This window comes from Indicator indicator, chromosome 20 (genome assembly GCF_027791375.1).
Source record: "Indicator indicator isolate 239-I01 chromosome 20, UM_Iind_1.1, whole genome shotgun sequence".
Taxonomy (NCBI): Eukaryota; Metazoa; Chordata; class Aves; order Piciformes; family Indicatoridae; genus Indicator; species Indicator indicator.
The window spans coordinates 8,166,701-8,190,595 of NC_072029.1; positions in this window are offsets into that span (position 1 = coordinate 8,166,701).

The following is a 23,895-nucleotide window of genomic DNA, read 5'->3' on the forward strand; positions in this document are numbered from 1 at the left end:
ATAGAAGAGATGCTCCAGCCCTTGGATCTTTGTGGCTGGAACACCTTTGCTATCTGCATGTAGAAAATTCAGGCAGAGTTTGTGTGCCTCCAAGAGATGATTGTATCATCCCCTTTCAGGTCAGATGCTCTATGAAAATGCACAAGAATGCGGAGCAGATACTGGAGAAAAACTGGAAAGCAATAAGGTTACTTGGTTTAATGTCAGTGTTACTGTCTTTAGCTTATAATAAATGAGCATTAGAAAGGGTTTCACTCACAGCAAACACTTCTGATGGTATAATAGAGTGGAAAAATGAATTTTTACAGGCTCTAACTCATGTAAACTATAACAGCAACTGGACACAAAGTCAGGAGAATGGCTTTTGCATTATATGACTGCATCAACCAAACGCTTCTGTTGACATTGTGTAGAAGTCATTACACTTTCATTTGACTTATTTTGCTATTGCAAACACCATTATCTTCTCAGTGGAAGACTTCTCCCCCTGTATTTTTCAGAGGAAGATTTAATGTTCTCTCAAGAAATGTTGCTGTTATTTTATTTTTTTTTTAACATATAGTCACATTGTTCACAGAAGGCAAATCCTAACCTAGGCTACATCCAGAGGATTGTGGCCAGCAAAGCAAGAGAGGGAATTCTGCCCCTTTACTGTGCTCTGCTGAGACCCCACCTCCAATACTGCACCCAGTTCTGGTGCCCGCAGCATAGAAAGGACACAGAGCTGTTGGAGTGAATCCAGAGGAGGCCACAAAGATGATCCACAGGCTGGAGCACCTCTGCAATGAGATGACAAAAAAGGAGTCTTTGTAACTCTTGCATCTTCTCCATTAATCTTTGCTTTACACTTTGGCTCATAAACAAGCTCGATAAGGTCCTGAACCAGGATTAAAATAGAAGGTGTTTTTCAAAGCTGGTAAAGAAAAGCACTTTTTCATTTTATTGGTGTGTAAATGCCTTCAAAAAATGAATAGAGTCATTCATCTAAAACAACAAAAAAAAAAAAAGGAAAAAAAAAAGAAAAACTCAACTATTGACATTTTTATGGAGTTGTTTTTGGAAAGATCCAGCATTTAATATTCAATTCAACATATGGTTGTGGTCAAATTGTTCTCCTACTGTGTAAAATGTATGAATAACAACTTACTGCATTCTCCTGGCCAGTATAGGGAGAGAAGGTTGATTAATTTAGCTAGTATCCCTTAATCTCCTGCCTTGGCTTCCATCCCATTCTGCAAGGGTTGATAAATTTTACATCCCCTGAGGAGTATTACAATTCCTAATAGTCTTATGCTATTAGGAAGAAGCAAGGCTCAACTGTACCAAAACATCCAGCACATGAAATTGTATAAATAATTTAGCTTTTCCAATTTAATTTTTTTTTAACAGCTTTCCTTTGCAGACCATGATAAGAGTCTCATCCACTGTGACTAACTAAAAATATAAAATAAAAAAGGAAAATCCTCTTCAGGGGAATCTTATGCAAAGGTAGGGCTGTCCTCATCACTGTTTGCAGCAAAGTGTTAGGCTGCAGAGCCAAGGTCATTCATATCTTTGCCCTCCTTTTAAAAGAATCACAGAATCACAGTATTTCAGGGGCTGAAAGGGACCTCAGTCCAGCCCGTCTGCCAGAGCAGGATCACCTACACCAGATTACACAGGAATGCATCCAGGTGAGTTTTGAATGTCTCCAGAGAGGGAGACTCCACAACCCCCCTGGGCAGCCTGTTCCAGTGTTCTGTCACACAGTGAAAAAATTTTTCCTCGTATTTATGTGAAAGTTCCTATGCCTCAACTTCCACCCATTGCCCCTTTTCCCATCATTGGGCATCACTGAGCAGAGCCTGGCTCCATCCTCTTGGGACTCACCCTTTATATATTTATAAACACTGATGAGCTCACCTCTGAGTCTCCTCTTCTCCAAGCTAAAAAGCCCTCAGTTCCCTCAGTCTGTCCTTGTATGGACGATGTTCCACTCCCTTAATCAATCTCATAGCTCTGTGCTGGACTCCTTCAAGTAGCTCCCTGACTTTCTTGACCTCAGGGACCCAGAGCTGGACACAATATTCGAGATGAGGCCTCACCAGTGCAGAGTAGAGGGGGAGGAGAACCCCTCTCAACCTACTGGCCACACCCTTTCTAATACACCCCAGAATGGCATTGGCCTTCTTGGCCACAAGAGCACATTGCTGGCTCGTGGTCACCCTTCTGTCCACCAGGACTTCCAGGTCCCCTTCACCCTCACTGCCCTCCAGCAGTGTTTTGCTTAGAGCGAAAGTTGCTTAGGGCCACCAGATACTTCCACCATGGTATTGCATGGTGCAAAAGTAGGATGGTCATGAAGTAGGATTCCCTGTGCTGCCACAGGTTTTCTATGCCACTGCAGGCAAATCACTCCACACTTTCTGGTGGGCTCAGATGCACTGCCAAGCTAGAATCCTGGAATCCTAGAATGGGTTGGGTTGGAAGGGACCTTAAAGATCATGGAGTTCCAACCTCCTTACCATGGGGAGGGACACCTCCCACTAGCCCAGGTGGCTCAAGGCCTCATCCAACCTAGCCTTGAACACCTCCAGAGAGGGTGCACCAATGACCTCTCTGGGAAATTCACAATCAGCTGTAAAGGCAAGACCCTGGTGTCAGCGACTCAGATGCCCAAAGCTGCTTAAGTTGTACAAGTTCCTCTGCATCAGATGAGCCATAACAGTTGCCTGTGCTCTTACTCACAGCCCACAGCAATTCAACTTGACTTAGCTTACAATGGAGGAAATTTAAGATAAATAGCATAGCCTTGCATTTGCTATAGGCTGAGTTAACACAAGGACAGTCCCCATGTCTCAGATAATGCAAACTGAATTGTTTAGCTGCTCATGTGACTGAGATTTATACCTCATCTAGAAACCATCTTGAAGGAAACTGAGAGTTGAAAAGATAAATAAATATTTTTTCATTTTCAAGCAGTGAAAAGGACTATAAAATTCTCAAACCCTGGGAACACAGGAACCATGAGTATTCAAGAGAGACATTATTCTCACATACAGGGAGAAATGATATTAGTGATTTCTGAATAGGGATACATTTTTCTTTCCAGGATACAGCAAAACCTGGAAAATTAGCTAATTGTTTTCCTTTTGACTAATATAAGTGATGACTATTTTGCTTTGCTAAATTTAAACACCTTTTGCATAAAACATAATCACCTGAAAAAGGCTGAACCTTATTGTCTTGTTTCTAACAAAACTTCTGCTGCAATTAGGGAGCTTTTGGAAGGGTTTGGAGCTTGCAGTACACAAAATAATGTTCTGAATTCAGTTTCAGAAAGATGTGAAAACAGAGCTTGATTCATGGTTTATGTCAATAATAATGTTTTGAATTCTTATTTGTAATTCAGAAATCTTTCTTTGCTCATAGTAAAGTAACTGCTCATGCATCTGAGGTAAGTAGCTGTGAGCAAAAAGGGGCTTTTAGAATTCAGGATGGGTGTTTGTAGGAGTGAATCTCCTAATAAGTGACCATCCTGTGGTGTTTGGAGTGGTTTTTGGAGGATTTGGGCTGGCTCTCTGAAATCAGATGTGGATGTTGTGTGCCTGCTAAGGTTTGAACACATGTCTTATCAGGTCCCCTTCTGCATCCCAAAGCTTCAGTCAAGAGGTAAGAAAGGGGGAAGAAGAGCTGGGTCTCAAGCCCGCAGCAGTTATGTCCAACACTCTGCTGTGACAATGCTACAGCATGGTGTGGAGGTGCAAGGCTGCAAGAACAAGAACCTTCATGGTGAGGTTTGGTTTGTGGGGGCACAAATTTTCTTGTGAGTGATGTTTCATTAAAAATATGGCATTTTTCAGTCACATGAAGAGCAGCCAACTGTGTTGAATGTCTTGTGAAAGACATGATTTGAAAGCTCAGCCTTACACAGTGTAATAGGGTTTGAGCATGAAAAGCTCTCTATAGGAAGAAAGAAATGGACCAAATCAGTTTGACACACATTTGTTGAGGCTCTCTTAACATCCAGGATTACACTGGAGTATTGGAGAGGTTTCTACATGGGAAACACTGTAGGAAGCTGAGTCTAGAAATGTAAAGTGCTAATCTTAAATCTATCCTATCACATTTGTTTTCAGATAGACCCAGAGGACTTGGTTCTAACATTTGTACAGCCTGAGGGCATGAGGACAACTTCTGGTCAGGAGTGACAGGATCCAGCTGGCCTGTCCACCTTTTACAACCATTCCAGCCAGCCCTCCAGGCACTTCTGGACACACCTCCATATACATCTATTCATAATGCTGTAGCCTTGGCCCGAGCCCCTGTGATTTCCCAGAGCTGTGTGGACATACAAAGTCCACCAGGGGACCTCAAAATTTACTCTGACCTATAGCCTCAAAAAGCCTTTCTTACCCCAGACCTCTCAAGTAATTTTTTTTCTTCCCTGTGGCTTTTAGGTTTCTGCTTTCATAGTCAGAAAACAGAGCATGACATTGCCAGTCCAAAGTGTGGGAAAAAACATGAATACCAGCCCCATGTTCCTTTAAAAAAATACAGACATTTTTATTTCCTTATTTCTAGCTTCATGTACATTGTATTTCATATGCTCACTGTAATAACGCCACAAAAGACTTCATAAATGCACCAGTCAGTGGGGAATGCTATGCCTGCTTGTGATTTTACACATCTTTTCTCTAAGCCAGAAAATCTAAATGTAAAATGTAGTGCTCAGAGACACTGAGTGGGGTTTTGTGGTGCTCTCTGGAGGGTGCTGGCTTCATAAAACAATGAATGGATTGCAGTCATCGATAGAGTTCATTCCTCCATCTGTGGCAAACACACAATATACTCTTCCTAATGTGTTTCATATTAATAAGCCACCCAAGTATAATTCAGTGCAGGTTGCAGCCATAAATCAGAAATAGCCTTCGTTTTGTTCAGCTGTCACCACTGAAAGAGCAGCAGGGGGTGGGGGCTGTTTGTAATGAGGCAAGAGGGGCTGCAGCACTTTGACCTCTCCCTGCAGCGTAAAGCATCTCACGCTGCAGCTGTCCACGGAGGCACAGCACATGGCTCAGTGCCCCCTCACAAATGAAAAGCCACCTTGTCACCTGATGGCTTTTCTTTTTTCTTTCATTTTTGTCTTGTTGTGTTCTGCTGTGGAAGAGATGCAAAGAAATGTTGCAGAAGTGGTGCAAGGTAAAAGCAAGCACACTTGCCAGCACCCAAATCCTGCAGGCATTAATGCTGCTGCATCGCTGCTGGGAGCTCTGGGCTTGCACGTGTCTGATCCAGGCACAAGCCAAAAAGGAGATGGAATGGAATGGAGTGGAATGGAATGGAATAGAATAGAATAGAATAGAATAGAATAGAATAGAATAGAATAGAATAGAATAGAATAGAATAGAATAGAATAGAATAGAATAGAATAGAATAGAATAGAATAGAACAGAACGGAACGGAATGGTAGAGTAGAACAGAATAGAAAACAGACTAGAGCATGTACAGCTGGAAGGGACCTACCATGTAAATCTAGTCCAACTTCCTGACAAGTTCAGGACTGACCAAAAGATCCAAGTCAATCCCAGGAACTCCTGGCTATAGGTAACTTTGCTCTAATCCTGACATTTCGGTGGCAGTAGACAAACCACTTCAGACCTGATTCAAGTTCCATTACAGCTGATGAGGTTGGGTTTTCCTCCCTCTGACTTCAGGTCTTGCAGTCACTTCATCTCTCATCTTCCCTGCCTCTGCCTAAGAAATTGGGATAAACATGCCTGACTCAAATTAGTGTTCTGAGGATTAATTAGTTAACATTTGTAGGGCATTCTGAGGATAAAAAGTGCTGACCATCAGTATTAGCACACCTGGTGCCAGCAGGAGGGGTATTGCATGTTTGCGTGCAAAATGAGTACCATACTTCCATGGGTAAAACTTGCATCTCAGATAAGCTTCATGCCTATGCAAATAAATCCTCAGGAGAATGGAAGTGCTCAGTCCTCAGGCAACATGCAGGAAAGCAGAGGCAAAGGCAGAGGGCAGCAGAAGCAGGGGGAGATGTAAAGAAAAACAGAATTGTAAGTGGGTGAGGAGGGAAACCTGGGAGAGGGGAAATCTCTCTGCAAGTGCATAGCTGTAAGCTCTACTGAATCACAGGCTGTACACTTGGAGATTCTGTGTTTCAAAATTCTTCTTGTATTATGATTTAGCCATGCATTTTGTTTGTGGTGACACGACCTCATTGTTTGGAGTTTTTTGGTGTGCACTGTAACAGCCTTTGTATGGCAATAATTGTAACTCATACGTTAATTTTTGGCACTCCTCATATGTTCATTCAGCCACTGGAATGTGTATAGCTTAAAACTAGCATATTGTAGGTGAACAAATAGTGGATTATATGTGCCTGTTTTGTCTTCTTTACTAAGCTAGGTGGGATCAGAGGTATCTGCTTCTGTGCCGTAGTTTAATTATATTTTTATCCTGAGTGCCAACATTTTACAAAATGAAACGAAGCAACGACGGGAGAAAACACAGCATCATTCAAACAGGCTTTAATCAGGTCTTGGAAGGATAATAGAAAACAAGTGAAGCAGGAGCAGGTTTGTTATTTCAGTTGGTGTCAGCCCGTTGTGAAACCAATGCACACAGCTGTTGTCTCAGTGATGGTCGCTAATGGTCTGTCTAGACCTGCAACTGCAGAGTGGATGGCAGGGTAACGGCGTGTTTAGATGCCCACACAGAGGTAGCTGCCACACTGCTAGTGACAGAGAATTGACACAAGGACAAGGAGGTGGCTGCTGTGTAGGAATGAGTGGTGCATAGGCACAGCAGCAAATGATGCTCCCTGTCTGCGCAGCTAACTGCGGGCTGCAGCACTGCACATCATGCTCGCTGTCTTTGTGTTCTGTCATCTCGAGTCCAGACACACTTCTCAGCATTTCCTAGGCACCGACGTAACTCTGAGTGTTTAGAAGGTGTGGACTGGATTTAACTGTGAGTGAATTTCCATGTCTATCATGGGAAAAGGGTTCACCCATGCCCCTTTTGTAATGACACTGTGACAATGAGTTACAGGAATGTGCTCGCTGTGGTGCTAGCCCTTAGCGATGTGTTGAGTCCTCAGGGTAAAAGCTCATTCACTGACTCCAGGGACTAAAAACATATGCAAAAACCCCTGTGTGGAATCAGGTAGCTTCTGCTCCTCCTCTCTAAAATCTGAAGTGCTAGCAGGAAGTGCTGTAATAATTATTTCTTCTAACAGCTGGCACTTCAACCTTCCTTCACACCAGGGGAAGTCAGTACACAAGAGCTGGGAAGCGAGGTGGAGTCTCAGGGGACTTCTTGTCGCTGAGGACAGCACTTCCGTGCGATGTTTGGGAAAGAGAAACGATTAAAATGCAAACTACTTGCTGCATGAGCCACCTGTCTTCCTCAGGGGCTTTTATGAAGATGGACCTTGACTGGAGGGGCATCTGGTTGCAGTGCTTTTTATACTGGCTTTGCTCTCCTTGCTGGCTTATGTGGCTCCCCTTAGCCCTTCTTCTTGTGCCCCCTCCTTCCTGGATGCTCCTTCTCACCCCATGGATGTTCCTCACCCCACATCTCCTCTCCAGCTGTTAGTGCTAAAATTCATAGGTTTTGTGTTAATCCAGAGCTGAGATAAGGTAAGACAGAAAAGTGGAGAGAAAAGGTGGTTTCTAAGATAAATCTGGATCATAGCAAGGACCTGCAGTTTCCTCAATTAGTTCTATGGGCAGAGTCTTGTAGGTAGCAAGGAATGTCCAGCAGTCTAAGGTGGAATAGTTGCTGGAGAAAATGTCTTTATAACCACAGCCTAAGAAAGGAAGGAGGAGGGAATGAAGTGAACACAGGAGGAGATGAAGTGAACAGAGGAGGGAATGAGATCTCCACAGAGTAATGGTCATGACAATTGTGGTGGCCAAGTACAGATACAGAAGAGATGATGAAGGGATTTTAAGCACCTTTGTGTCTCTTTAGCTGAGTTGTCACGAGGCTGTGTGATGCTAAGGTGACTTACCAGCCTTGACTCCTTCCCTGAGATACAACTTTTCAACTGTACTTAGAGACTGTTTATGGTTTCATTTTCTTGATATCACTGTAAATGCTGGAAATTTCATTTACTCCCTTTGATTTGCCCTCTGTGCATGAGAGTTTTGACACAGACTTTAATTACATGGCCATCTATTATTTTTATTTCTCTGTATGGATAATTACTAAGTAATTCTTTTTATCGTCTTTATTCAATGTATGGCTCCAGAGTCTATTAATCACAATCTAAAGTCTCAGCTGAATACAATGTTATTAAATTCCTTGTGTGTTTTTTATGGTGCTCTTTCTGTGGTTTGCCAATTCTTCACAAACATCCTGAATTTATATTCATAACACCCCTAGCAATTAGGGGTATTATTGCCATCATTTTACAGATAGAGAACTGATGAAAAGATAAATTACAGACAAAGCTGTCAAAATCCTATACCGATTTCTGATGACCAACTTTAGACACCCAGCCTGTAATTTCTTAGGAGCAATAGTATTAAACACATAATCTACATCCCAGTCACCTGTCCATGTGCTCCACCCTCTGAATTTCTGTGAATCACACCCAGAAAGCAGGGAATTAAAAAAATATTAACAGCTGAAAGCTAATTGTAAACAGCTCTAATCCAAAATGAGCACCGTGGCAGAGGTAGGGAGATGTCACTGAGGGTTGAGCTTTGTACTGAAGCAGCTAAAGGCAGAAGTTTATATTGTGACTGCCTACAGATGACTTAGGCATCTAAGTTCTCAAAGGTGTCAACAGAGCCTGGGGTTACCCTTCCCAGACACCTATGCCTTGATGTTAGGAAATATTTCTTCACTGAAAGGGTTCTCAAACATTGGAACAGGCTGCCCAGGGCACTGCTGGAGTCACCATCCCTGGAGGTGTTCAAGCAGCCTGTGGACCTGGCAGTGGACATGGTTTAGTGTTGACTCCTCAGTGCTGAGTTGAGGGCCGGACTAGATTATCTTTGAGGTCTCTTCCAACAGGATGTATTCTGTGATCATCCCAACACTCTGCTGTGCTCTACCAAATGCATTGGCTAGGTCTCAGTTGACTCTGCTGGGAATGTAGACACTCAGCTAATATGCAGACACCTACCTTGTAGATGACTGATTTATTTGCCTGAATAAGCAGCCAAGCCTCTCCTCAGTGTATTCAGTAACAAAATGCTACATTTTCTACAGTGTTCTTCCTTTATCCTTTCTTCAATACCTTCCATTTCCTGCAGCAAATTGAAGCTAGGATACCACAGACACATTTTCATTGATCCTGTGGCTCTTATTCACAAAGCACTGCCCATACTTGATGAGCTTTTAGTACCTATTCACATATATAGTAGCAATGGATCTCACACTCCTCAAAGAGATGTGTTTCTCTTTACACTGTTTGTGACTGGCTTATATTGCATGTTTCTGAGTCTTCTGACACAAGAGCAGCTTGACTTCATCTCTGTTTTTACAGCTGAATCAAAATTTCAAAGTTTTAATCCATTGAGGTGTTGACCAGAGAGACTGCAATCAAAACCCAGAAGGGATTTTTAATTACAATGAAATTAGGTTTCTTGTTTTTCTAATATGTTAGTTTTTGATACCAGCCAACTGCTTGGTTACCTGACTAGTCCATTGAATAAACTTTAATTTGTATGATAATTGAACAACCTCTAAATACCATACAAAATAATTGCAAGTCTGTTACTAGGAGAGGCAAGCAATTGGTGGTATGATCAACAGAATAGTGTACAGGTCTGGGAATAAAGGAAAGGTACTATTCCTATCTTCATCACTGACACTGAAGGGAGAATGATAGTGACTAAATGCAGATGCCTGTGTTGGAGACATCTGCATCTGGCTTCTGGCTCACTTGATAGTCAGTGAAGAACTAGTCAATAGAATCCAGGGGGCAATTCATCGTCTCCTAAATTAGATGTCTGAAATAGGGCAGATGATTGGCACCCTAAAAGGGCAGATTTATCTCCAGTGACTATAAATGGAGCCCCAGGGACCAGCTTTGTTTTAAATGTCTACGTTGTGGATGTCTGAAGTCAGGTGAAATGAATCCCACCCTCTAATTTCCCCAGGCCAGTTATTTCATCTCAGTTTGCCTTTTATTTGTCTCTCTGAAGAAGCCAGTGCTATACCATAAGGTGTAAAGTACAATTAACGCTGAGCTCTGCCTTGACTAATTAGTTTCTCAGTAGGGCCTTCTTACAGATCACTTGGCATGATGCTGTGCAATGTAAAAGTGCCCTAAGTGCTATTATAAGTCGCATGTTAAAACTCAGTTAAATACCAAAATCTTCTATGTACATAGGAGTTCCTACTGCCTTATATGTTCCTTTCCTCTGAAAAAATGGTTTTCAATTATATCAGTGCAATATCAATATCAGAGCTTTGGTGGTACCAAAGTTTTCATAGGAATCATGGTGAGTTTTGCTTAGCAGTGAACCACTACTCTTATCTTACCTTTCTCCTGTCTCCAATTTATTTCTTTGTCTGGAAGACACTGAAGCAGGAAGCTTAAGAAGTAGAGGCCTTGTGGCAAGCCAGAATGAATAATAAAGCTGAATTCTGGGGATATTTACCAGGGAATGTCATACAGGATGCTCTGCAGCAACAGCTCAGAAACTACAGGTGGAATTACATGATTATACATTGCCAGGCTCTAAGGCAAGCTGAGCAAGCTAAAGAGAGGCAGTGAGGAAGTAGGGGGAAGCTCCAGGTAGCTGCAGTTTACTCTTTTCTGGAAAGCTGGAAACCATAATGAGTTTGATGTTAATTATACCCATGTAGTAAGCCTGTACAAATGCAACTTTCCATGGAATTTCTTTTTTGAACTTGGCTAAAGACCAGTGGCACATATGATTTTAACTGTTTATGTTACTGCATTTCTGGAGATCACAATCTTTCCTTCTCTTCTTCTTTCTAGCTAAGACTTATTCACTTCTGCCTCCAGCACTTCTGTCTGAGCTGTGTTGCATGTGATATACTCTTAGGACCTCAGAATTTCAGCAGCTATGAGCTCATTATTCTGTTTGGAAAATCAATGTAGACCTTTTCCTTCTTCCTCACAGAATATCCTCATATACTCAGCCCTTAAACTGATCTTTCCTAGACGTCAGTCTGCTCCACCTCTACTCAACAGTTTTCAGCACTTGTTCAATAGTGCTATTGCAATCAGCAGGAATATCCTGGGGTGACATCCCCAAGTCTGGCTATGAGAAGGATTGTTTTGGAAAGTTGGAAGCAAAATCCTCATCTTGACCTGACTGTCATCTCAGAGATAAAGAAAATGAAGACTTACTCTGTTCACTATAAAGTGTCAGGATTATCTAGAGATATCTGCCTTGGTGTATCTTCAGAAGGAAACATCTCTATGTTAACAGCAAACACACGTTAGGTTTTTTCCTCCTGTCTACCTTTATGAACTGTAAACAACCTGATTTAAGACTTCTTGCACATTAAAAGATAGGAGCCAAAAAAGCATGCAGAGTCAAGGCCAAAGTAATAAAAAAAAATCACCCAAGAACAATTGAAGCTGACCTTACCCTTGCATGATCTTTGCATTTTATTTCATCACCTTGCAGCAAAGATTTACCATGAGGCCTGTGTGCGCATTTGTGGGACAAAGGAGATGCTCTCTCACTTTTGTTTACAAAGAAACAAAGGAACACTACATTTTATATTTTCTTTTAGGGGAAGTGAAAGATGAATTCATGGGCCTGTGTTCTCCTGTTCTGTTTAAATAAGGCATAGCCCATGGACCTGTTCATGGAGAAACTGTCAGACACTTACTCAGAATACCTGTCCTTGGAGCTCTCCACTTGAACAACAAGCCAGGCACAATTTGTAATCTCCTGTTTGAGGTGCAGGCAGTCAGTCTCTCTTATGCAGCCAGCCAGATCTGGTGGCCAGGATTTGACAGAGACCTGCCTGCTCCTGCACTCCTTGTTCATCCAAGAGGGAGAGGCTCATTCCTTGAGCTTTTAAGTAACCACTATGTTTTATTTCCCTTCCTTCTCTTTGCCCCTTTTCTGTCAGCAGGCAGGAAGTGTCCCCTGTATATAAGACAGCTGGCTTTAGGGTTTTTTTCCCAATCTCCTGTAATGAATGGACACTTCAGTCATTAAATGGAATTTGAATGACTGATTTGATCACTAATTTAGGTGAACCACAGCCTATTCAGAGAGCCCTACAAAATGACCCTGACTATAATCTTTAAATACTGCCACAGCAAGACTTACATTACAATAACAATGAAGGAGAGGGTTGATAAAATGGCCCACAGCTATGTGAAGCCAGCCATACACTCACATGTCCTGGAAAAAATGTTGCCACACTTACATATCTACTTTTTTTGTTTGTTTGTTTGTTTGTTTTTTGTTAAAAGAAAAATATGTTTGACTGGTATCCACAAGAGACACCAGGTAAAAGTAAATGTTTACTTTTAACTCTCTCCCAAGGTGAACAAGACTGACAATATGGAGCACTAGAAAAATGTAACATGTCAGTGGCCTCATCTGAAATGATTTAATAGGCTCAGAAGGAGCTTGTTTTTGTCACAGAAAGGCCTGAAATGAAAAGTAGATGTTTCCAGAATGTCCTGTCAAAAAAGCAAAAAATATTTTCGCTGTGCATGAGCCAGGAGCTGACCCACTCTTATGGCCTATTTCTTTTTGTTAAGTGCTGGTACTTCCACGTTGTTTGTACTGGAAAGGGAGAGATGCAGGAGGAGGGAGAAGAGAAAACCAATATGTTCCTATGTAAACTCAGCCAGACAGCAGCATAATACCAGCCAAAAATACCAATAAGGATTCCAAGCTTATATTCAAAGAGTAATATGGCATCTTTCAGGGTTGAAATTCAGGCCTGGCTGAAATAGATCTTTTCCTCTTTTTATTGAAGCCCAGATGTGCAAAGGTGTTTAGTTTCTCATTTTATTTTTGCTACTTGACTCTACTGATTCGAACAGAACTTAAGAACTGTCATATCAAATTTTAAATCTTCTTACGTGTTTCTCATCCCAATATACTCCAGGAAGGGGGGGAAAAAAAGCAACCATTTTTCCTGGTTTACAGTGTAATATAGAGACAGATGCAGCAGAGGTGACAGCAAATTTTCTATTCTAAAAAAATGTTCTGTCAGTGTCAATCTCTCTAAATGAAATTTCTCTATTGATTGCCAGAGACACATCCCAGAACAATGATTACCAAATGCTCAGGGCTTTTGTCAGGGCAGCTGATGATCTATGTTTTTTGCTAAACTGACCTATTCAGATAAGCTCAGACTTTTGTTCTTTAATATCCAAGGGAATTCTAACTCAAGGCATCTCTGATAGAAACATACATAATTAAGCAAGACACCCTTAAGCCTTTTTTGAGGACAGTAGAGCAAAGTCGGTATTTATAGGGATTTTTCAGTGTGATGGATAAGTCCACTGACTCAGTCACCACTGGCTGTAAGGACATCCTAGAGTGAGCAGATCAGCTGATTATGTGCTTCAACCACAGAATCAAACAATGGGTTAGGTTGGAAGGGACCTTAGAGATCGTTTACTCCAACCTCCCCACCATGGGCAGGGACACCTCTCAATGAGACTCAGTTGCTCAAGGTCTCATCCAACCTGACTTTGAACACTTCCAGGGAGGAGGCAGCCACAACCTCCCTGGGAACCTATTCCAGAGTCTCACCACCCTCCTACTGAAGAACTTCTTCCAGTCTAACCCTGCCCCCCTCAGCTTCAAACCATTCCCCCTTGTCCTGTCTCTAGACATGCACATGAAAATTCCCTCTGCAGCCTGCTTGTAGGATCCCTTCAGGTATTGGAAGGCAGCTCTGAGGTCCTCCTGGAGCCTTATCTTCAGCTCTCTGCATTTAGAAAAGATAATTCCCAGCCTAAGTTTTTAGAAATTCCCAGTTGATTTCAGTTTCCTTTGCTGAAGGTTTGCTTAAGTGATTAAAATGAGTTTTGAACTGGTGTTTATCCCAACATAGTGCCCTTCACAGCAGACTGTTGTGATTAATTTATGTCTGGGGCTTGCAGCACACCATTGAAAGGCCTTGATGTCGTCCTTTTGTGGGAAAGGCATATTTTTTGCATTGTCCAAGGTTCCATGGGATAAGAACATTTTCTCAAGCTCCTGTGAAAGGTGACCTAACTTTTCCAAGACTGACAGCAGGAAACGAGCAGAATTTGTATTTCTTCAGATTCTTTGCTACCTACTTTGCTTTAGGGTAGATTGCTTCCTCTGCTAATTGGGTACATAAGATAGATATTTTGCATGATAGCCCATGGTAAATGTGGTATCTAAGACTATTTAGGAACAATCTAAGCCAATATCAAAAAAACTTAGGGATGTTCCCCTTGAGGTTATTGGAAGGGCTGCAAAGTCAGAAGCAATACGATCATGCTGCTGTAATAATTATAAATTTAGGTTGTACTTTTCTTGCCTAAGGAAAAGGAAAGCTTCTACCCTTGACCACTGCCTAGAGACTCAACACTTGACTTGAGAGACCATTGACTTGACATCACTTTGAAGTCTATGGCTTCTCTCTGCTCAGGATATCAAATTCTGTATTCTCTCCTACCTGCGGATGCATTTTAATTTGTTGAGCTGATAACAGTAATCAATGAATATTGAATGAATGCCAAACACATTTGAAATGCATATTACTAGGCAATGAGTAATTGCTGTTTCTAGTGAAATACAGGCATTTGGGAATTTACTGCTGCTTCTTTATTCCCAATCAATGAAGATTAGCCACAACGAGAAAGGGAATCTACTTTGGTAAAATGATAATGACTGAAAGCATTTTGAAGTTCTACAGCTGCTTTGCTGTTTTCATTACACTCAGATGAGAAATAATATTAATATTAATAATAACAATGCATTCTCAATGATTAGCAGAGTGGGAATAAGTTAAAAAAGCTGGACTTGGGATGAATGTTTCCTTAAAATCGCACACATTCGGGACCAAAGCGCTTTAAAAATCAAGATTGTTTCACTTAAGCAAAAGTGAATCATCTTAACAAATATTCCTTAAACCACTCTGTAGGTACTATGTTAATTAGTCTGGAGTCCTCAGGAACAGCCTGTTCCTCAATGCTGAGCGTGCCCATCAAAATCTAACAGGAAGATCTCTACTTGTAAGGGCTGCCTTTCCACTGCAGCTGGATTGAATTCAGCCTCAGATGATGTATTGAAACTCCCAGCAGCAGGGTCTGCTTCAGAGCAGGAATTAGGCCCAGCAGCCTATGCCCTGAGACAGAGCTGCAATTAGACAGCATCATTACTGTGAGATTATTCATGCACATCTGTTGTATGTGGACACTAAGAGTCAACAACTGGTTGAGCAGCTGGTGCTGGTGACAGGGATTTGCTTTATAAACTCACAGTCCTCTTTGAGGACTGAGAACTGATATGAAGATGTAGGATCAACCTAAACAAGTGGGGGAAAATATTCTCTGCAAGCTGGGCAACCTGCTGAGGAAAGCCTTCAATCAGAAATACTGGGGGAAGGAGATGAGGGAGCTGGGGTGGTTCAGCCTGGAGAAGAGAAGGCTCTGTGGGGACCTGAGAGCTGCCTTCCAATACCTGAAGGGATCCTCCAGGAAGGCTGCAGAGGGACTTTGCATGAGGGTGTCTAGAGACAGGACAAGGGGGAATGGTTTGAAGCTGAGGGAGGCAGGGTTAGACTGGATCTTAGGAAGAAGTTCTTCAGTAGGAGGATGGTGAGACTCTGGAACAGGCTGCCCAGGGAAGCTGCAGGTGCTTCTTCCCTGGGGGAGTTGAAGGCCAGATTGGATGAGGCCTTGAGCAGCTGAGTCTAAGTTGAGATTCAGTTGAGTCTGGCCATGGTGGGGAGGTTGGAGTAGATGATCTCTGAGGTCCCTTCCAAGCCAAACCATTCTACGATCCTCTGACTTATTTCAAGGAGAGTAAGGAACTTAAATACCTCTGAGAGGAAAATTCCCAGGGGAGGAAATTTGAATTTGTTTTTTTTTCAGTTCAGGTCTCCAGGTCAGACTAAGCTGCCAGTTAGCTGTAACTAACAGGAGGAAGCAGAGCTGATACAGTAGTATGCAAATGCAGCTGAAAGAATCATAAATATGTTCCCTAATTTTAGGTGTATCCCCTCAATGTGCTGTCTTTATGGAAATAAAACTGCCATTGAAAGTCAAATTTATTCCTACACGTTTTACTTCAGGTCTATTCTTAGTAATTGATGCATCTTCCCAGAGCTCAGTCAACAATTATAAAAACTAAACCTACATTTAAGTCTTTAAGAGCATGTTCTGTCTGGGTGATTTTCTCCTGGAGTAATTTTTTCTAAATATAGACATTATGAAGTCTCTTTAAATATTAAGACTGCTCTTTCTAAGGAGTTTGAAACCGTTCCAGCTTATTTGTTAGTTAAAAAAGCAGAGAGGACCCACTGACTTCCCTTCAATTGCAGGTCTAAAATTATTTCTTATTAAGATGCTATAGTGGCTGATTTGTTCTCCCTAACAGAAACAATATAAATACACATTCACTGGGTTACAAATAACTCTATTTGATAAGCATGCACAAATCAGTGTAAGTTGTGGACTGACTTGTTGGCGAGCAGCTCTGGGGAAAAGGACCTGGGGGTCCTGGTGGACAGTGGGATGCTGGGGTGGATTAGAAGGGGTATGGTGAGTCAAGAGAGGTTGTCTTCCACCTCTGCTCTGCTGTGATGCAATCTGTAATATTGTGCCCAGTTCTGGGCCCCTCAGTTCAGGAAGGACCTTAGAGAACTGTTTTAAAGAGACCAGCAGAGAGCCACAAAGATGCTGAAGGCAATGGAACATCTCCCTGCTGAAGACAGGCTGAGGGAGCCGGGGCTCTTAGCAGAGCCTGAGGGGTGCCCTCATTCATGTTGATAAAGATGTGCAGGGCAGTGTGGGGAGGACAGAGCCAGGCTCTGCTCAGTGATGTCCAATGACAGGACAAGGGGCAATGGGTGCACAATGGAGGTGCCATGGGAACAGAAGGGAAAACTCTTTCCCCATGAGGGTGACAGAGCCCTGGAGCAGGCTGCCCAGAGAGGTTGTGGGTCTCCTCTGGAGACATTCCAAACCCACCCGGATGTGTTCCTGTGTGACCTGCCCTGGATGATCCTGCTCTGGCAGGGGAGTTGGACTGGATGACCTTCTGAGGTCCCTTCCAACCTCTAAGATTCTGCGATTCTGTGTGATTCCGTGATTCAGCCCTGGCTGCATGTCCTGATTAGCTTCTAGTGAATTCTAAAGCAAACCACTGTGCATATCAGAAGAGCTATCCCCTGAGTGAGGAGGACAGGCAGGCAGAAATGGGATCACCCATCACATTCCATGCCTGGAAACTTCATTGCAAAACTGTATGTTGAAATACCAGATCTGGCTAATTACCAAAGGTGAGCCATTCACTGATGCTCTATTTCAGAAATGAAATCAACTACAAGTTAGCATTTGGAGAAGCACCTAGCACACAGCTGTAAAAATAGCAACCTCTAGGCAAAGCTAAGGATTCAATGTTTGTGCATAACAAAGCCAGGGATTTTAATGATGCAGTAAAGGAAATCTGGTGTGTCATTTAGAAATTAATTCTGCATATGTAGACAATCCAAAGCTGAAACACAAGCTGCCTTTTCTTTTTCCAAGTGACATTTGGGTTATGAGCAGTAATCACTTCATGCTAATGGGTTCATTATATATTTTGTTTATTTCAACTTTTCTAATTGAATTAATGGAGTGTGTATAAACTATGTTTTAATTTTCACTTTTAGCTCAAAGGTGTATTTCCATTTTCTTGAACCTGGCAGTAGCTCAAACAGCCCTTCAAGAATCTGTCTCCTACAACCTTCAGTGTGCCCCTTCCTTGAGGAAATCCTCTTTCTGAAATTTCCTTTTCACTTCCTGTTTTCCAAGCTATATAAGACTAGACTCAGCATCCTGAGTGCCAGAATGTGGCCTGAGACATAGCCAAAGCTATTCAGTAACTTGCAAGTGCACAAGCACCACTTCTTGGATTAGAATTCTGCTGGTTTCAGGGCGTTAATCCAAATTTACACTGGAGTCAGAAAGGTGGCTCGATGGCCTGGGATTTGTAAGCATTTGCTATCCAATTTGTCTCCTTTTCAGCTTGTTTCATGTACTGTTTGCAAAGCACTGCAGCACCACAGAAATGAGCAGGAACTCCTCCAGCTGCCAAAACATCTGTTTTGGTAGACTGGAGGCTTGAACATCTCTTTCTTCACTGCTTCTCTAGACCAGCCAGGATGGGATATGGTCTTAGGAATCACCAAGGCTCTCAGCTCCCTCTTTAGATTGCCTAAAGCTGATCAGTCAGTAATTTACTGCCAGATAACCCAAAATTTGTCCCCTAGAGGGACAGTGAAAAAAAAAAAAATCACTCTGCCTTCCATTTGTGGCTGTCTTATGGTCCTTCTGTGGGAGAACCTTAGACTTGCCTTCCAGTACCTGAAGGGATCCTACAGGAAGGCTGAAGAGAGACTTTTCATAAGGGTATTTTGCAATAGGAGAAGGGGGAATGGTTTGAAGCTGAGGGAGAGCAGGGCTAGACTGGAGCTTAGGAAGAAGTTCTTCAGTAGGAGGGTGGTGAGACTCTGGAACAGGCTGCCCAGGGAAGCTGTAGATTCCTCCTCCCTGGGGCTGTTCAAAACCAGGTTGTATGAATCCCAGTTGAAACTTGAAGTAGACTTCTGATATTCATATGGGAGCTGACAGATCTCCACATTTTTGAAAAACAAGTTGCACATATTTAGGAGCCTATATTTAAACTTCTGGGTTTGAAGCCTTGGGCGAGATCTTCATTCCAGCTGTGGCAAACTACAAATTGAGTCAGTCCTTAGCTGAATTTTGGCTCTTGGTGAGTAGTCACAGAGGGATTGGCAGCTTTTCACATGGCAACAGCCATCTGGAATTTCTCTTGCATTGTGTCTGACTCAGCTCACCTCATGAGAGGATCGGGTCAGTCCCACAAAAAAGGCTTTCATTTGCTGTTCAGAGAAGCTGGACTGCTGCTGAATTTTCTTGTATATCTGGAAAGTCAGGATCCTTCTCCCTTTTCCATTTTCCTACTAGGACCAGTAGTATTTCTTCTTTGTTTATGTGTATTTTTTGACTCTGGCAATTTTCCCCATATTTTATTTTTCTTATCTACTGGAAGCAGCCTTGTGATTATTTTATGAGAGTATGTTTCATTCCACCAGCCTGTGTTTTGGAGGAAAGTGTTTGTCTGGTGCTAGACTTCTCTCACTGCATCAGAAGAAAGACCTGGCTTCCACTTCTGCAGCTCTGGCAAAGGTTTATGCACTTGTCCTACAAATTTCTCAGCTACTGGGCAAAGCTTTGCTCTTTGTTTTATTTATTTTTCAGATCACTGTGGGAAGTACTGCGGCATGAAGCCTTCATTAGTGTTTGTGGTTTCAAGAGGAGGAGAGAAGGCAGAGCTGTGACCTACCCCTTACACATATTGGTGTGCAGGGATAGCAGCACTGCTACTGCCTATCCCATGGAGCTCCCCCTTTCCCTGTAGCTGCTGGATCCCTCACAGCAGAGAGTATCCTCTCATCTGCCTCCCACTAGCTCACTTTCTCATCATTTTGGATCCCCACTTCCCCAGTTAGGTCATTTTGCTGTATGTGAAAATCCAATTCATTTGATTTCTTTGTTGAAAAAGGACTGCCATGAACTAAGCAAAGTGTCAAGTAAGATCTAAACCCTTATCTCATGGAAAGGGTTTTATGTGTAGGTGTTTCAACCTGTAAAGTCAATTGACCCAACAGTCTCAGAAGCCTTCTGATCAACCGAAGTCTTTGCTCCATGCCCCTGCTTTGCTCCTGATCTCTGTTGTGTATTCTTTAACCATCTTTTCACCAAACTGAGACATTAAGGAAATAATTATACTGGCTCATTGCATTCACAGCCTTTTATTGTTTAATTCTGGTACTAATAAACACCAAAATTTACATCCCTCCTGCCAAATGCTGCATGCCTTCAGGCACTGGTGTAGTTTATATGCACAGCATCTCTAAATCATAGTAAGCAGGCTGCATGTTGCCTGTTAGGTGAAGTCTAATGAGCAGTGTTATTTTTAGAAGCAGAACTATATTCTTTGATTTCTATTGTGGGTTTGTTTTTTTTTTTTTTTATTGCTGGAATAATTTTTGTTTGTCTTCTGCTCTGCAGCTGCATATCAAGCTGAATGCTTTGGGGATTTGTTATTCTCTGCAACAAAGCTTAATATTCCTTCCTGGTCAGTATGTGACTGCACCTGGATCATCTCCTGCATTTCTAATGTTTGTAACAGATATTTCCTGTTTTGGGATCCTTTCCATTGTTCTCTGCTTTGAACTTGCCTTCTTTATGCAAGATGTTTAAATGATTGAAGCCTTAGACACTTGTTCCTGCACGGTGACCTGCTGCTTGCTCTTCCTTTATTGTATGCAACCTATAAATCTGGAGTTTTTCAGGAGCCTTATCTTGCATGATGATATCCTGTTTCTAAACACAATCCACACCAGTACCACCATGTAACTTTTTAAAACACATAAATCAGAATGATGCAAAGCCTTGGTGGGTTCAGCTAAATTATTTTACAATGATTTCCTCTTGATTTAATTTAATTAATTAACTACACATAGCTGTGATTACAAGTGCTTTGGAGTAATTGCTGTCTCTTCCTAAGTGTGTGTACAGAAGCTAAAACAATGAAGACAGTCCCATGAATAGTAATAAATGTGATGAAGAGGGTTTAGCTGTGCATTTTAACAAAATTTTTATCATATAAGGTTTATATTGTTAGATACTGATTATATTATTGTTTACATATATATATATATGTATATATATATATACATGGGCTGCAACACCTCTGCTGTGAGGATAGGCTGAGGGAGCTGGGGTTGTTCAGCCTGGAGAAGAGAAGACCCTGCCTTCCAATACTTGATGAGATCCTACAGGAAGGCTGCAGAGGGACTTTGCATGAGGGTGTCTAGAGACAGGACAAGGGGGAATGGTTCCAAGCTGATAGACTGGATCTTAGGAAGAAGTTCTTCAGTAGGAGGGTGGTGAGACTATGGAACAGGCTGCCCAGGGAAGCTGCGGATGATTCTTCCCTGGGGGTGTTGAAGGGCAGGTTGGATGAGAGCTTGAGCAGCTGAGTCTAAGTTGAGAGGTGTCCCTGCTCATCGTGAGGAGATTGAAGTAGATGCTCTCTGAGGTCCCTTTCAACACAAGCCATTCTAGGATTCTGTGACTACAAAATGTGTACATTTATTAAGAAAGAGAGACAACATAAACAGTTATGTACAGCACAGTGATTTTCAAAGCCTGCTGAAAGGCTTAGTGTCTTTATTCCAACTGCAAACAAGTGAAAGAGATTAAAATTCAAAGTTGCTGAGTATTTTCTGTCTGACTTAATGTAGACTTTGTAGATAAGAATCCTTCTGCTAATAGCAGTAGTGTTGAAATCCTGTTCAGGTTAGCACCTCCTAGCTCCTAGTAAAAGATACCAGGAAATTCAGGAAATTCTTCTTTCCTTCTTTTATCCCGCACCCCTCCTCCAGCTTCTTCATTTTTCCTTATTTTTTTCTTAATTTTTTTTCCTTCTCATTTGCTCTTTCCCCCCCTTATTTCCCTTATTTCGTTTCTTCTTCTTCTTTTTTTTTTTTTTTCCCCCTCCTTTTCCCCTCATATTGCTATCAGGGATTTACTTGTGTGAGAAAAGATCGAAGCAGCAAGACCTAGTCCTCTTAAGAACGCTCTATCCAGCTGTCTTTGCCACACTCTGCTTAATTTATGGAACTTGACAGAGCTGGGAGAAATGAAAGAATGGAGTTGTGTTTGTTCAGGCTAAACATACCTAACAAAACACTCTGTCTGGTAAGTGCATCACTTTGTGATGAGCTGTGCAAGTCAAATAGAGTGGAGTGAAAAACACAGACAAGTGGTTGCTCCAAGGATTTTTTAAAGGCAGGGCTGTATCCTGTTCACAAACCAATAAGAGATAAAAGAAATTTCAAACTAAACATCTGTACACATACAATTACCAGGGATTCTCTTCATTTCATTGCATGTACACAGAAAGAAAAACTTTAGAGGTGGGGGAAAGAAGGTATGATGAAGGGTGTTCCAACTCTAGATACATTGTTCTAAAGCGAAAGAGCAGCAGTGAGTGATTGATACTTTTCATGTGGCTGCCAGAACTGACACTGCCAACCTGTTTCAAGTTTCAGATGCCCCTTCTTAGCAAGAGACAAATTCCATTTACCTCTAGGAAACATAAATGCAAGTAAAAGGCAAATTCCATTTGCCTCTAGGAAATGTAAGTGACTGTAATTGGGCTGGTATTGTTGACAGTGTAACACACCAAGTGTGCATCTGCTTGTGTGTCAATGGTGATCACTGGCTTCACTGGGGTCAATGAGCTTATCATGGGCTTTGTGCTAAGCAGTGGGCTTTGTGCACAGCAACGTGCTTAGATCAGAACAGGAGGTAAGTGTGTTGTTCTGTTAGGTCATTTTAATCAAATGTAAACACATCCCACTGAAAGATTTCAGTCTTTTTCTTGCTGCCTCTTGACACAACATACAGAGTGCCCTCTTCCTCACCAAAGGCTGGGTGGCCCACATCGTGGATTTTACTTGCAGCATCTCTTTGATAGACAATCCGAAGATCCAGCTCAAGTTACACCATCCATCTACTTGTATCCTGGAGTAATTTGTCTTTAAAATGGAGTAAAAAATATAGGAGAGCAGAGGTCAGTGAAATGCCAGGAGAATTGCAGGTCTTTACATTTTTCAGTTAGATCAAATAGAGACTTGCAGCATAAGTAATCTCATTCTTGTCTGTCCCTTATGCTCTGTGATATGGGCCAGAACCTTGCAGAGCAGTGTGCAGAGAGTAGGAAAGATGGAGCACAGACAATACAGGCAGTAGCAAGCAGCAGATTTGGCTGCATAAATTATATCTTCTCACTCATGTAAATGGTTGTCTTAAGTACACACAAATAGATTTCTTTTTGCCTTCAGCCTTCTGTCAGACTCTCACTATCACTCTGACCCAGCAACTAAGGTACTATGTATTTAGTCATATATTGGAGAGAAAGAGCCCCTAATTATCATATCACATGGTGGATTTATAGCATCTGAGGAGGGTGTTTAGGCTTGCTAAATGAGATACTGGTCCCAGGTAATCTGGAATATTGTGTCCAGTTCTGTGCCCTTTGATTCAAGAAGGACCTCAGGGAGCTGCTTGAAAGAGTCCAGCAGAGAGCCACAGAGATGCTGAAGGCAGTGGAACATCTCCCTGTGAGGACAGGTTGAGGGAGCTGGGGCTCTTTAGCCTGGAGAAGAGGAGCCTGAGAGGTGACCTCATTCCTGGTAATAAAGATGTGCAGGACAGTGTTGGGAGAACAGAGCCAGGATCTGCTCAGTGATGTCCAATGATAGGAAAAGGGGCAATGGGTGCAAGCTGGAGCAGAGGAGGTGCCATGGGAACAGAAGGGAAAAATTTCTTCCCTGTGAGGGTGTCAGAACCCTGGAGGAGGCTGGCCAGAGTGATTGTGGAGTCTCCTTCCCTGGAGACATTTCAAAACCCTTCTGGATGTGTTCCTGTGTGACCTGCCCTGGGTGATCCTGCTCTGCCAGGGGAGCTGGACTGGATGGTCCCTTCCAACCCCTAACATTCTGTGATTCTGTGAGTCTGTGATACCTTCCATGTACACAAGAATTGGAATCACCATTCTGCAGAAAAGTTGGGATGGAAATATCAGCTCTCAGATATTGTATGTTGGTGTTCCCCTGTGTGATTGCCTTAGAGAAGCTCTA